Consider the following 11,197-nt stretch of genomic DNA (forward strand, 5'->3'; position numbering starts at 1 on the left):
TTTATTATTTAAGGGTTGGCTATATTTACATACATGACTCATTGTGAATGGGAATTAACTTGACTACATGTAAGCTTTATATATGAGTGAATAAATTAGAGTTGCATGATGCATCATTCATTTAGGTAGTTGCATTTAAATTAGGTTGCATTGCATGACATTCCAACACTTTAACCTTAATTATTTACCTTGGATTTAGCATGAGGACATGCTAGTGTTTAAGTGTGGGGAGGTTGATAAACCCATATTTCATGAGTTCTTTTGTGCTTAATTTGAGTGATTTATACAATGCTTCACCTACTTATTCACATTAATTGCATGATTTTACCTTCCCTTCATTATTATGTGATGTAAATGAAAAACATATTTCCTAAGCTTTAAAATTAATTAATTTAATTACCTTTATTTCCATTCGATGCCGTGATTAGTGTGTTGAGTAGTTTCAGATTTTCTAAGGCAGAATGACTTAAAGGATGGAAAAGGAAACATACTAAAATGGAAGGAGAAAGTAAAACGGAGCTTTTAAGGAAACTGGTATTCACGCGATCGCATGGACGACGCGATCGCGTGCCAAGCACGAATCAGCAGCGACGCGGCCGCATGACTGACGCGACCGCGCGCCTTAAGCAGAACGCACATGACGCGGTCGCATGACTGACGCGACCGCGTGGCAAGGAAAAGCTCCAAATGACGTGACCGCGTGACAGAGGCCACGTATCAGAATTTACAGCATACACCTCCAGCAAATTCTGAAGCCCTTTTTGGCCTAGATCCAAGTACAGACAGCATAGACCAGAGGTTATAAAGTGTGGGAATGCACCCATTCAAAGGGAGCTCGCATATTTTACCTTTTAATGATTTAGATTTAGTTGAGAGGGAGTTTTGCCAAAAGTCTGCTTTATAGTATTTATTTATTTTAATTGCCATTTACTTTACTTGTCATTTAAATTACTTGATTCTCATCTTCTAAACCCTGATTACAACCTTTATAGCCAATAGTAAGAACATACTTCCTCGCAGTTCCTTGAGAAGACGACCCAAGGTTTGAATACTCGGTTAACAATTTCTAAAGGGGTTTGTTACTTGTGACACCCAAAACGTATGTATGAAGGGATTTTTGTCGGTTTAGAGACTATATCTGTAACACAACTGTTTCTATGAATCTCTTTACTAGTAAAAATCCTCTCGTCAAGAGCCATTATCTATTATCACAGCACAAAGAAGTCAGAAATTTCTGTACAGAAATATAATTACTCGGTTCGGGGTTTCACACTCCATCACTACAGATAATGGTACTCAATTTACTGACTCCACATTCAGGAACTTGGTATCTAGTATGAAGATAAAACATCAATTCACACCAGTGGAACATCCCCAAGCTAATGGGCAAGCGGAAGCAGCCAATAAAGTCATACTAGCTAGACTAAAGAAAAGGTTGCAAGAAGCAAAAGGGGCTTGGGTAGAAGAACTCCCACAAGTGCTATGGGCTTATAGAACAACACCTCACTCCACAACTGGAGAAACACCCTTCCGACTTACATATGGAATAGAAGCCACGATTCCGGTAGAGATCGATGAGCAAAGCCCAAGGGTGAGATTTTATGATGAAGTCAGAAAAATTCAAGCCCAAAAAGAAGAACTCGAGCTCCTCCCAGAGGTCCGAGAGTAAGCCTAGATAAGAGAAGCAGCGCTAAAGCAAAGAATGTCGGCCAGATACAACAAAAAGGTCATACGAAAAAGCTTCGCCACAGGCGACCTAGTCTTGATATGGAATGATATCGGGGTGAACAAGTCGGGCGAAGAAAAACTCGCTGCTAACTGGAAGGGACCTTATAAGATCTCCAATGTCTTAGGAAAGAGCTATTATAAAGTGTCCGATCTGAACGGAGTTGAGCTCCCCAGGTCATGGCATGCATGCAATTTGAAAAGATATTAAAGCTAGAAGCGAACCTCGCTCCCTGATATACTCTTTTTCCCGACTTCAAGATTTTTTCTCCAAAAAGGGTTTTCCTGAAGGGGTTTTAATGAGGCATCAAAGCGAGGACTAAGGGCGAGAAAATTATTCTCTTAGTAGCAAAGCATCTTTGTAAGTTACATTCCATCAATAAAAATATATTTTACGATATATGTATTCCATATGTATTCCATTGCTATTCTTTATGATACGCACTGACTTAAGCTCCAAAAAGCGCAAAAATCTGTTGCCCGACCTCCAAGGTCGACAAGATAAAGCGACAAGGTACAAGTCGGTGTAAAGAGGTTATACAAGACGGTCATATCCAATTCGGAACTAAAGGACTTGTAAGTCAGAGACGTCCGAACAGAACAAAATGCATCGCAAAAATAACCTAAGTTATGAAAACGATTCAATAACAAAGCAAGTTGAACGTTCGTACTAAGTAATGGAAGAACTCATTTCTTCAAGTCCTAAAGATCTGGGACACTTAATGAAGGTTAGTGTCAAAGCTTCACAAATAGTTTAAGTAGCAGACATATCAGTTTATGTTACGAAAATAAGCTTGTTAGAATCCTAAGAATAAAGGATAAAATGCTAAAAGACTTCATGAAAAGCCTCATCAACAGTCACCAAAATGGCTCAACAGTAGTTGAAAGATCTTTTTAAAATACCTACAAGCAAAATGATAGTTGAAAGATCCTACAAAAAGGGATCAAAATTCATAGTAGCAGTTGTTAAAGATCCTTTCCAAAGGATCAGATTCAGAAATAAAAAAACCAAAAATATTCAAAATATACATAAAAGTGTTCATAAAAAAGGTCCCACAAGCCGGGCCTTAATAAAAATATTAAACAGTGCCAATAAAAGGATTCTGGTCATCAGCCAGAGAGGAGGTCGGATCAGCAGCAGAAGTCAGAGGGGTCGGAGGAATCCCTTCGGAGGGAACAACCTTGGGCTGACTGAAAGAACTCAGAGGCACTTTCGAGGAGGTAGTAACTTCTCAGGGAGGAGATTCCACCAAGCGTTGCCCAGCAGTTTTCAACTCGGAGTCAGTAGGAGGACGAGGAGGAGAGACGATCTTCCCATCAATTACGACTTTATCAGGGTGAAGAGGTGACAAATCCAAGTTGGGTGCAAGAACCCGAACTTGTTGCTTGAGCACCTCAAACACCTCTTCAGTACCTTCAGCAACAGACTCCTCCAAGTCCATTTAAGCCTCCCTGAGTCGCTCCATTTGCTCCTTTAAATCTTGGTTGTCCCCAAAAATCCTTGCATAACGTTGTTCAGCCTTCTGTAACAACCCCTCGGCCATAGCACGAGAAGCAAGAGATTTTCTCTCTACCTCCTGAGCTTTCTGGAGCTCAGCCTTAAGGGTTGCCTTTTTCTCCTTGATGAGCGGATATTTTATACGCTTTTTGGCATCATTTTCATATAGTTTTTATTATGTTTTGTTTAAGTTTCATTATGTTTTCATAGGTTTTAGTGCAAAATTCACATTTTTGGATTCTACTTTGAGTTGTTGTATTTTATGATGATTTCAGGTAAATTCTGGCTGAAATTGAGGAGCTTTGGAAAAGTCTGAGTCAGAGACAAAGAAAGGACTATAGACGCTGTCGGATTCTGACCTCTATGCACTCGAAGGAGCATTTCTGGAGCTACAGAAGTCCAAATGGAACACTCTCAATGGCATTCGAAAGCTAACATTCTAGGCTTTCCAGAAATATATGAGTCCATACTTTGCTCTGGAAATGAAGGTCCAAAACTGGCGTTCAATGCCAGTACTTCACTCCCTTCCTAGCGTTGAACGCCCAAAAAGGAGCAGCTGAAGCCCAACGCCTAACGCCCAAAAAGGAGTCCAAAGCTGGCGTTCAATGGCCAAAAAATGTACTAGCATGTGGAGTCACCCCTAGCTTAGCCCAAACACTCACCAAGTGGGTCCAAAAGTTGATTTTCGCACTAAAAGACTATTCTACCCTTTTTTGTAATCCTTAGTTATTAGATTAGTATATATAGACAAGAGTTCACCCTTGTTAGGAGCTATTTGCCACTCTACATGTTTTACATTACTTTTCTGTAAGCTATGAGTAACTAAACCTCCTAGGTTAAGGTTAGGAGCTCTGCTGACTTTTATGGATTAATAATATCATTGTTCTATTTCAATCTTCTCTTGATTCTATTCTAAGATGTATCTTCGTTCTTCATCCTAATGAATTTGGAGTGTAACTTGACCGTCATCCCTATTCACATGGGTTCTTGGGAGTCCTTGATGGGATAGTACTGAACCACAAGCTTGATTATACATCTCTTAGACTGCTAGAGCTTCACCCCCATTCAGATTGGATGACCACTGACCTGGCATTCATCATTTATAGCCTGCTATGGAATGAATCATCAGAAGTTGGAGTAGACAATGAGAAAAATTGATCCAGAAGGAGGAAGCATCTCCAAAACCTCAACCGTTCTCTCATCAGTGATTTCACATCTATCTAGTAACGTTTTATTTATTTATTCTGTTTTATGCGTTTTTCACGGCAACAATCATCTTTTCTATCCGCCTGACTAAGATCTACAAGGTATCCATTGCTTGTTCAAACCAACAATCTCCGTGGGATCGACCCTCACTCACCTGAGGTATTACTTGGATGACCCAGTACACTTGCAGGTCTATCTGTGCGAATATTGCGGAGTCAAATTCATGCACCAAATTTTTTACGCCGTTGTCGGGGATTGTTCGAGTTTGACAAACTACCGGACTTTCTTGTTGCTTAGATTAGGTATTCTTTATGGTTTATTTGCTCTTTTGTTTGTGCCTTTTGTTCTTTTTTTCAAAAATTTTTCAAAACCTTTTCTTTTCTTTATTAATCTTTGTCTTTTGTTTGAGTCTTGTGTGAGTTTTTAAGTTTGGTGTCCCGTCTGTTTTCATCTTTTTCTTTAAATTTTCAAAACTGTTCTTCTTTTCCTTTCTTGATATTCGAATTGTTCTTGGTAATTTTTCTTGTTTGATTTTTAAAATTTTAAGTTTGGCATCTTGTAGTTGTTTTTCCTTTAATTTTCGAAAACAAGTGTCATTTGATCATAAGTTTCTAAGTTTGGTGTCTCTTAGTTGTTTTTCTTTTTCTTTTTCTTTAATAATTTGAAAAATACAAAAATATTTATTTTACCTTCATTCAAAATTTCGAATTCTTTGCTATCTTTTCTTACTTTGATTTCAAAATCTTTAAGTTTGGTGTCTTTTTAGTGTTTCTTGGTTTTCCTTTCCTTTAGTTTTTCGAAAGTCTTCTTTGAGTGTTCTTCATAGTATTCGAACTGTTCTTGTTATTTTCTTTTGTTTGATCTTAAAATTTTTAAGTTTGGTGTCCTTTTGTGTTTTTCATTCCAAATTTTCAAAACCCTAGTCAATTGATTTCTAAAATTTTAAGTTTGGTGTCTTTTAGTGTTTGTCTTTTTAATTTTTCAAAATTTGAAAATTCAAAATTCAAATTTTAAACCTTCTTGTTATCTTTTCAAATCTTTGACTTATCTTTTTCTTTAAATTCAAAATTTTATCTTATCTTGTTTTAAATTCAAAATTTTAAATTCGAAATTCAAATTTTTAAAATTCAAATCTCAAATTTTAAAATCAAATCTTTTCAAATCTTTCAAATCTTATCTTTCTTTGTTTGACTTCTTCTTTCCAACTTTAAAGTTTTAAAATAAAATCTTATCTTATCTTTCAAATCTTTTTCAAACCTTTAATTTTTTTTTCATCATATCTTTCTTAATCTTTTTAAAATCTTTATCTTATCCCTCTTCTTAAATTTTAAAACTTACTTATCTTATCTTCTTTTTAAATTTAGAACTTTTTAATTTTAAATATTTACTTTCTTTTAAAATTGAATTTCCAAATCTTTATTTGACTTTTTCTTTCCACTTTTCGAAAATTTGCTCTTTAATTTTAAATATTGTTAGTTAATTGGTTATTCATATCTTTTCTTTTCTTATTTTTTTGAAATTTTTAAATTATTATTTTCTTTATTTTCAAATTAGTTTTCTATTTTTATTTTATTTATTTATTTATTTTTTCAAAAAAAATTTAATTCTTGTCTCTTTTCTTCTTTCTGGTGTCTCACTGGGAGATCTCCATACTCTGACATAGAGACTCCTACTTTTTTTTGTTTGTTGTCTGTGTATGCAAGAACAGGAAGAGTGCACTATGGATCTAGAGGGAGAGGCACAACCAAGAAGAACTTTGGGGTCTTATACAGCATCCACTCCTGACTTCTATGGAAGCAGCATTAGTATACCTCCTATTGGAGTAGCTCATTTTAAGCTCAACCCACAGTTAATTACCCTAGTGCAGTAAAACTGCTAGTTTCAAGGACTTCCTCAAGAGGAGCCCACAGAATTTCTTGCTGAATTCTTGCAATATGCTGACACAGTGTACACTGACAGAGTAGACCAAGATGTCTACAGGTTGTTGCTCTTTTCATTTGCTGTGAAAGGTCAAGCAAAGAGGTGGTTGGATAATCAACCCAAATCAAGCTTGAAAATATGGAGTCAGCTGGTGGATAAGTTCTTGAATCAATACTTTCCCCCAAAGAAGCTAACCCAGTTAAGACTGGACATTCAAGGCTTCAAACAAGGAGATAATGAATCCCTTTTTATGATGCTTGGGTGAGATACAGGATGATGCTACGGAAATGCCCTACTGAAATATTTTCAGAATGGGTAAAGTTAGACATCTTCTATTATGGACTCACAGATATGGCTAAGATGTCCTTAGACCATTCTGCTGGTGATTCAATCCACATGAAAAAGACAATTGAGGAATCTCATGATCTCATTGAGACAGTTGCCAGCAATCAGCATCTGTACTCATCTAATGAGACTCCAATGAAAGGAGAGATTAAGACAGTGTCCACTGAGTCAGACCCCTCCTGAGCAAAGTGAGTCAGTAACTCAGCAACTGCACTCCCTTGCACCACAAATATTGAAATTGCAAGAGATGTTGCAAGAAGCGCGAGCCTCTAACAAGAATATAGAGGCACAGTTGAATCAAGCTAGACAACACTTGTTTGAACAGATAAGAGAAGAGTGCCAAGCTCTTCAATTAAGGAGTACCTTGAACACCCAGCCTCAGAACAGTAAGAGGCAGGGAGAAGAGCTGGCAGAAGATGAACAAGTTGTAGTTCAAGGCAGCCAGGGCGTCCAACGCCCAGAAGGGGGCAGCCAAGGCGTCCAACGCCCAATAGGGGGCAGCCCAGGCGTCCAACGCCTAGAAGGGGGCAGCCCAGGTGTTGAACGCTAGTTCAAGGGAGGCCAGACACGTGTAAGTACTGAGAACACCTCTCCTAAGCAAGCTGGTATCCCTTCTATAGGTACCATAGACACTCACCCTGCACCACTCATGGCCCTTGAGTACAAGGCCAAGTTACCATACCCTCAAAGACTCTAGAAAGCAGAAAAGGATAGGCAATTTGTCAATTTCTTAGAAGCTTTTAAGAAGCTGGAGATTAAAATCCCCTTTGCAGAGGCTCTTGAACAAATGTCTTCATATGCTAAGTTTGTGAAGGAAATACTGAATAACAAAAGGGATTGGAGGGAAGTAGAGACAATGGTTCTTACTAAGGAGCGTAGTGTAGTCATTTAGAGGAACCTTCCTCAGAAACTGCAGAGACCCCCTAACACTCTTCCCAGAGACACAGAGTTGAATCCAAGAGAAGAGTGTTTGGCCCTCATTAGTACCAAGGAGGTTGAGCCTAAGATGGTACACACTGTTGAGGAACTAAATGAAGAAGATACTCAAGAAGAGGCTGGAAGCACATTATTGCACGCCACTCTTATGGGAAGAAAGCCTGAAGTACCACACTCTCAGAAGACCCAAAAGGAGACCAAGGACAAGCACTACTCACAATCCTTGGAAGGCTCTAAGAAGCTGCGAATTAATATTGCTTTTGCTGAGATTTTGGAGCAATGGTCTCTATCTACTGGAAGAAACCTCTCTGATGCTAAGAGAGGCGAATTGGTGATGAGGTTACAGAAGGATTACATGATTATCAAGGTCTTTAAACCTCCACTACCCCTTGACAAAAGAGGTACTTCTATGCAGAGTACAATACTGAAGCCTCCTCAGTTGGTGAAAACTCATACAGTTTCCCTAGACATCAAACTTAAGTTTGGTGTTGGGCAGTCACCACCTACCAAGGAGAAAGGTCCCAAGAGGAAGATGCATAGGGGATAGAGAAACAATACAACCCCTACCCTAACAAGCAAGGAAAATCAAGCTGATCACACTAAAAGAAAGCTTGTTAGGAGGAATTCAAATCTGAGGGACTCATCTCCTCCTCTTCTCCCATGGAGTCAATTTCATGCATCAAGTTTTTGGTGTTCAACGCCTAAGAAGAGAAGCATTGCTGGCGTTGAATGCCAAACAGGGAGCAGAGGTTGGGCGTTCAACACCCAAAAGGAGGCAGTGACCTGGCGTTGAACGCCAGAGAGGAGGACTTCATGGGCATTCAATGTCCTGAATGGGGCAAGAAGATGGCGTTGAACGCCAGCCATGGAGCAAGGGCTAGGCGTTCAACGCCCATAATGGGGCAGGGAATTCGAATTCCCTAGCCTCTCAGGACCAGTGGGTCCCACAGAATCTCCACCTACCCCACCTACCTCAGCCTCTATCTCTCCTTCTTTCTTCTTCTTCTACTCTATTCTTCCCTTTTTGTTCTTATTTGCTCGAGGACGAACAAAGTTCTTAAGTTTGGTGTTGCAAAAGCTTTGGCTTTACTTTTTGACTTCTACCATCCCTATGTATGGCACCAAAGACTGGTGAAACCTCAAGGAAGAGGAAGAGAAAGGCACTTGCCTCCACTTCCCTCACCTCATATGTCACTTATGCAATTCAGCTGGAATTGTCATAGAAGGAGACATCCCATTGAGGAGGACAAGCCCATCACAAAAAGAAGGATGGAGCATGTTAGAAAGCCTACACATGTACCTCAATAAGAGTAAGTGGAGCCACCTCAATAAGAGATTCGTGAGATGCCTCAAGGGATGTACTTTCCTCCCCAAAACTATTGGGATCAACTTAATACATAGGGGAGCTAAGTTCAAATGTGGAGCAACTGAGGGTGGAGCATTGATAAACCCCAATTTTGTGGTTTATCTTGTGCTTATTTTGGGAGATTTTATCACCTTTTCTCGCATTTATTCAATGAAATAGCATGATTTTGTAATTATCCCTTAATTTGTGCTTAAGTGTAAAAATATGCTTTTTAGGCCCTTAAATTGGTAATTTTAATTCACTTTAATTCTATTCGATACCTTGATGTGTTTGTTAAGTGATTTCAGGTTCATAAGGCAAGTATTGGATGGAAGAAGTGAAGAGAAGAGCATGCAAAGTGGAAAAATCATGAAGAAATGAGCTTTTGGAGAATTGAGGGCCACACGCACGCGTCATGCACACGTACGCGTGAGTAGAGGTTTTTGCCAGCGACGCGCACGCGTCACCCACGTGTACGCGTGACGCTTGGCACATGACCCACTTAAAGTAAAATCGCTAGGGGCGATTTCTGAGCTGCCCAGGCCCAAATCCAACTCGTTTCTGAGGGTATTTGATGCAGAATTGAAGATTGAGCAAGGGGGGAGCACTTAGTTAGTCAACATGAGCCTTTAGTTAGTTTTCTAAAGAGAAAAGCTCCCTCTTCTCTCTAGAATTAGGTTAGGATTAGGTTAATTTCTGTTAGATCTAGATTCAATTACTTGATTTCATCTTGTTTCCTTTATGATTTCTTGTTCTTATACCTTCATTCTCTTAGTTGTGATGTTAATTTCCCTTTTATGCCTTTTCTATGTTAATGAACTCTTGTTGGATTTGGATCTCTTTTAATGCAATTTAATATTTGATGTTCTTTTATTGTTGATTTGAGCATTGATCTTAATTTCTTGCAATTGGTAGTTGTTAGATTTTATTCTTCCTTGCAATTTATTGTGCTTTCCTCTTACGCCTTCCAAGTGTTCGACAAAATGCTTGGAAGGATGTTAGAGTAGATTTTGAGCATTCTTGGCTTGGAAAGAGAAATTGGGTGATCTAGAGTTGTTAGTTAATATTATTTCCATTAACTCTAATCTCTTGCTAATTTAATTAGTGAGTTGATTAGAATGTTGGATTGAAATTAACTAGTCTTGTTTGACTTTCTCTCATGGAAGATAACTTACACCTTCTTCCAACTTTAGAGATGACGAAATAGGATAAATTCTTGTTAATTATTGTTATTAGTGACTAGGATGGAAAGCCTATGATCTTAATCCTTGCCTTGAATGTCTCCCTTTATTAATTGTTTTCTTTAGTTTCCACTTTACTTTTCTTGTCATTTATATTCCTTGCCCTTTTTTATCAATCAAACCCCTTGTTCTTCATAGCCAATAATTGACCACTTCATTGCAATTCCTTGTGAGACGACCCGAAGTTTAAATACTTCGGTTAATTTTCATTGGGGTTTGTACATGTGACAACCAAAATTTTTTATGTGAGAATTATTTGTTGGTTTAGAGCTATGCTTACAACGAAGTTCTTATTTCTATAAGAGAAATTCTAGACCGACACTCAATTTTCTCACTCAGCAAAATGGCGCTGTTGCCGGGGAGTTGCAATGGTGTTATATTATTGGCTATTGTGAATATTGTGAATATGTTTGCTTTTTGCTTATTTGTTAGTTTTTGTTAGCTTTAGGACTTTGTTGCTTCTTCTTGTTAGCTTTTGTTTTTTTTATTTGCTATTATGAATTCTCACCCCTTTGGCTATGAGTTTGGCTCAAATTATATTGTAGGGAATGAAAGCTACAATGATAACATGCATCAAGGATGGAACAATGAAAGGTGGAGGGAGCCTCAAAGGATTGATCACCCTTCTTGGCAACAACCTCCTTCGGTCTCTTATAGGTATAATTCCACTCCTAATGCATATCAATCTAATGGATGCAGTGACCCTCATTGTGGTTGTCAACGACCACCACCACATGCCTATGAACCACCCCCTCAACATGACTTTGAACCACCTTACTCACAAGCCCCCTACCACCAAACACCTCATTATGACCATAATCCTTATCTACCATACCAACCACCTTATGAACCATATGAACCACACATGGAACCACCATCATTCCAACACAATTACTCTCAAGAACCACCTCAATATACACCACCTCCATACCCTTACCAAGATGAACCAACTTCCAATTATGAAACTTTCCTCCCAAATAA

This window comes from Arachis ipaensis, chromosome B02 (assembly GCF_000816755.2).
Source record: "Arachis ipaensis cultivar K30076 chromosome B02, Araip1.1, whole genome shotgun sequence".
Taxonomy (NCBI): domain Eukaryota; kingdom Viridiplantae; phylum Streptophyta; class Magnoliopsida; order Fabales; family Fabaceae; genus Arachis; species Arachis ipaensis.